Source organism: Podarcis bocagei (assembly GCF_964188305.1).
Source record: "Podarcis bocagei genome assembly, chromosome: 3".
Taxonomy (NCBI): domain Eukaryota; kingdom Metazoa; phylum Chordata; class Lepidosauria; order Squamata; family Lacertidae; genus Podarcis; species Podarcis bocagei.
This window is the reverse complement of record NC_138127.1, coordinates 20,888,701-20,892,837: the sequence shown is the minus strand read 5'-3', so window position 1 is coordinate 20,892,837 and position 4,137 is coordinate 20,888,701. Positions and strand designations below refer to the sequence as shown.

At 41.6% G+C, this 4,137-nt stretch overlaps 1 long non-coding RNA gene across 1 annotated transcript; it reads left to right on the top strand.

Moving 5' to 3' along the window:
- Positions 1–284: 284 nt before the first annotated feature.
- LOC308584315 lies at positions 285–3,550 on the top strand. Its single transcript, XR_014006768.1, has 3 exons — positions 285–357; positions 1,879–2,040; positions 3,477–3,550. It is a non-coding gene; the product is annotated as an uncharacterized lncRNA (long non-coding RNA).
- The last annotated feature ends 587 nt before the right edge of the window (positions 3,551–4,137 follow it).

Here is a 4,137-nt window from a genome sequence, read left to right as displayed (position 1 = left end):
CTGGCGAATCAGAGCAGTGCATGGAAACGCCATTTACCTTCCTGCCGGAGCGGTACCTATTTATCTACTTGCACTTTGATGTGCTTTCGAACTGCTAGGTTGGCAGCAGCAGGGACAGAGCAATGGGAGCTCACCCCGTTGCGGGGATTCACACTGCCGACTTTCTGATCGGCAAGTCCTAGGCTATGTGGTTTAACCCACAGCGCCACCCGCGTCCCTTTGTTTACTAGGGCTCACCTAACTGTGAATAAGATTGCAGCCTAGTAGCAGAACCACTGGGAGTCAACTGCAATAAGCTCAATGGAACTTTCTTCTCAGGGTGATGGATAGGATTGCATTGCTAATCTCAGTCTGCAGGTATTTCTGGTTCTTTTCATTGCTTATTCTTTTGCAGATAATTCAAAAGCTACAAGTGCTGTGATTCTGCACACTTATGCTTAGGGAAAATACACCCTTCTCAGCACTGTACCAATTTATAATAGCCAGCTCTGGCCTCAAGTGGTAGAGCGAAATTTTCAAAAGGATAAATGTTGTTTTTCAGGACAAAGTGTGTATTCAGTGTATGTCATGTGTTTATATAGCCTGCTAATTGGAAAGCTTTCAAATATTAAAAATAATTGTTAACAGCTCTAATAGCCTTTCATTTAGAGAAATGAGAGAGTTTTCGAAAAAATTAAATAAATCTCCAGTTGCCTACCTCAGTACTGTTGACATTAGCCATATTCTTTGTTTTAGTTCTTACCTCCTTAGACATATCCGGTTAATAGCTTTGTGGCACAAACACTTAGGACTTCAGGGATATTAATTAATAGCAAGCAAACCAAAGAATAAAATCAATTTATTCTCTCGATATATTAACATTCTTAAATGTTCCTCCATATTTTGCAGGTTGATCTATAACAAGCACATTTTCCTTGGTAATTGGAAAGTTTACTGAAACCACATGTGTGTGGTTTTTCCTGTAACCAGTGGAGGCTGACCCATTAGGAGAATGGGGCCCTGCCCCATCACCCTCAACTAGCCGTACCTGGCAGACAGCACTGACTTTCAACTTCCTACTCCTTGGTGTCAGTGTCACCCTTGCAGAACCCAGCAGGGAGAAAGAGGTACAAAACTACAATCAGTTGGTTCTGCCTATACTAATTGAATCTAGTGTCACCTACTGTAGCCGTCTGCCCTACCAGCCCTAATGATCACCAGCCTATTTTTAAAAAGCCCAAGCAAATTAAAATGCAGCCACAGAAGATGTATTCTAAAGAACGAAGTGGGGTGAGAGGCTTCTGGCCTCTCCCCTCTCTTCTTCATCAATTAAATGTAATCTATATAAACAATTATATCAGTAGTGAGATGTGCTATGGCACAGAGATGTTGAGCCACCTTCCTGACACCAGTATTACTGTTGTTGACCTGGATGGGGCAGAACAGGGGGGTAGTGAGGCTAGGGAGCACAGGCACACTGGCATGGACCTCATCAACAAGGTAGTGCTCCCAGTGGTGCACCCAAATGTCATGGTCCTAGTGTGAGGACACATGAAGCCACCACCTTGCTTAAGTTAAGCAAGTCTGGCCCAGTTCACTGCTTGGATAGCTGACCACCAGAGAACCATATGGATGTTACCTTGGCTTTTCTGCAGAGTCTTACCATTGATGGGGTGGAAATTTGTACTGTGCCCTGAAAAATTAAATCTTAAGCATCTTAGATCTTTCTAAGGAAAAACTCAGTTCCCCATGAATTATAAATGCCAAAAAAGAAGCCTCTTACTGTAGAAAGAGTGCATAACATGTTTACACAATTGTACTACGATGCCTATTTTAATCATAGAAACATGACCATAAGTAGCCATTGTATTTCTTATAGAATGTATTTTGTCGTTTCAGCCTTGGAAATGAGCTGAAAGTACACTGTTGCCAGCATTTATTTGGAACATTTATATTTTATATTCCCCTTTCTTCCATGATGGAATGAAAGTTCGCATGGGGTTGCCAAAGAGTCTCCCATCCAAATGCTAACAAGACCACAGCCAGCTTAACTTCAACAAGGTAGCTTATTGCATGGCCTCAGACAATGAACTGGGACCTCTGTAGAGGTTGAGAAGCAAGGAACTCACAAAAGCATTCAGGGAGAAAATGAAAAATTCATGGATCATAATGCTATCAGTGGGACGCGGGTGGCGCTGTGGGTTAAACCACAGAGCCTAGGACTTGCCGATCAGAAGGTCGGTGAGTCAAATCCCCGCGACGGGGTGAGCTCCCGTTGCTCGGTCCTTTCTCCTGCCAACCTAGCAGTTCAAAAGCACATCAAAGTGCAAGTAGATAAATAGGTACCCCTCCGGCTGGAAGGTAAATGGCGTTTCCGTGCTTCTCTGGTTTGCCAGAAGTGGCTTAGTCATGCTGGCCACATGACCCGGAAGCTGTACACCAACTCCCTTGGCCAATAAAGCAAGATGAGCGCCGCAACCCCAGAGTCGGTCACGATTGGACCTAATGGTCAGAGGTCCCTTTACCTTAATGCTCTCAGTGTCTACTAGTCATAATGCCTATGCTGTGTCTCCATGGTCAGAAGCCATTGTATGCTTCCAGTTGATAGAAACCACATGGCAGGGGGAGTGTTCTTGTATTTAGCTCCTGCTTGTGGGTTTCCCACGGGCATCTGATAGGCCAGTATGAAAACCAGATATTGGACTAGATGGGCTATAGCAGGCTTCCTCAACCTCAGGCCTCCAGATGTTTTGAGACTACAGTTCCCATCATCCCTGACCACTGGTCCTGCTAGCTAGGGATCATGGGAGTTGTAGGCCAAAAACAGCTGGAGGGCTGAGCTTGAGGAAGCCTGGACTATAGGGCTGATTCAGCAGGTTCTCCTCATGTTCTTAACTAACCTATAACTATTTAGTTTACACATGTCTAACTCCCTGTTGCTGTCATGCACAAAGGATTGCTCCAAGAATGTTTACAGTGTACTGTGTACATTTCACCCTCTCTAGTGGAATATTTCCAGTTATCTTTATGTCACCTTTCTAGTACAAGTATTTGAAATTTCATGTAAAGGTTAAAATAACTAACATTTCACTTTTTAAGTACTCCAAATTTTTCTATCACATGGCAGAGTTTTGCAAATGGAAGATAAATGGCCATTTATTCTTCTAATGCACATAGTTCAGCACATCTTACTAAAAATGAAAAGAACTATTTTATTGCTGAGACTACACAATTCTCCTCTATATTGTGGAAGCAATTTTCCAATGTTTTATCACTTGATCACATTGAAAACTCAAATTATTATTCATTTCTGCTCATGCAACTAAACCACAAATAGCATAGTTGGCCATTCACAGCCTAGGGAAGAAGAAAATATAATAAATCTTCAATTTATTTATCATTATTTTTTTCTGGATCCTTTTCTCTATTTCAGCATAGATTATAGCAGCCACTGGGGACAAAACACTAACCAAATTACACCATTATTTTTTGTGTAGGTCCTTGGATATTGTTTTCAAAAAGAGACCACTAAATTTATCTGGACTAGAGAGCTTGCTACATAAGATTGATCAAATTGAGAATGTGTTATCTGTACAGTGAAGCCTCCCACAAAATTCAATTCCTATTGTTTGAAGACAAGGGTGCTAAAAGGAGCTTGTGGTTTTTTAGAGATACACCAGCTACGAGCAAGTAGTAGCAAATTAGTCATGTGAGTACTGCTGATATGAATTACAAGCCCTGGAATGCATGTCAGTAAATGTGTTGTGCCAGAATGAGTAGAACAGGCATGTCCAAAGTCTGTTTGGGGGGCTTAATCTGGCCCACAAGTCAGTTTAATCCAGCCCCCACAGGCAGTTCCTTCCCGTGGTTCTGAAAAAAGGTCAACCACTTTGGGGCTTAGCAACTTTGAGGTCAAGTTGTAAAATGCCAAAATGCAGTTCTTTTATTTTTATTTTCTCATTTATTTATTAGATTTATATACCATCCATCATCAAAAGATCTCAGAGCAATTCACAAGATAAAAACACAAGATAACACAAGATCAAAGCACAAATAAATAGTTAGGTAGATAGACTGACATGAATGCTAGGGAAGAATCCAAATTAGCACTGAGTTAAAGTCCCTTAGAGGTGTAATAGTTGCACTAGTGGAATGACT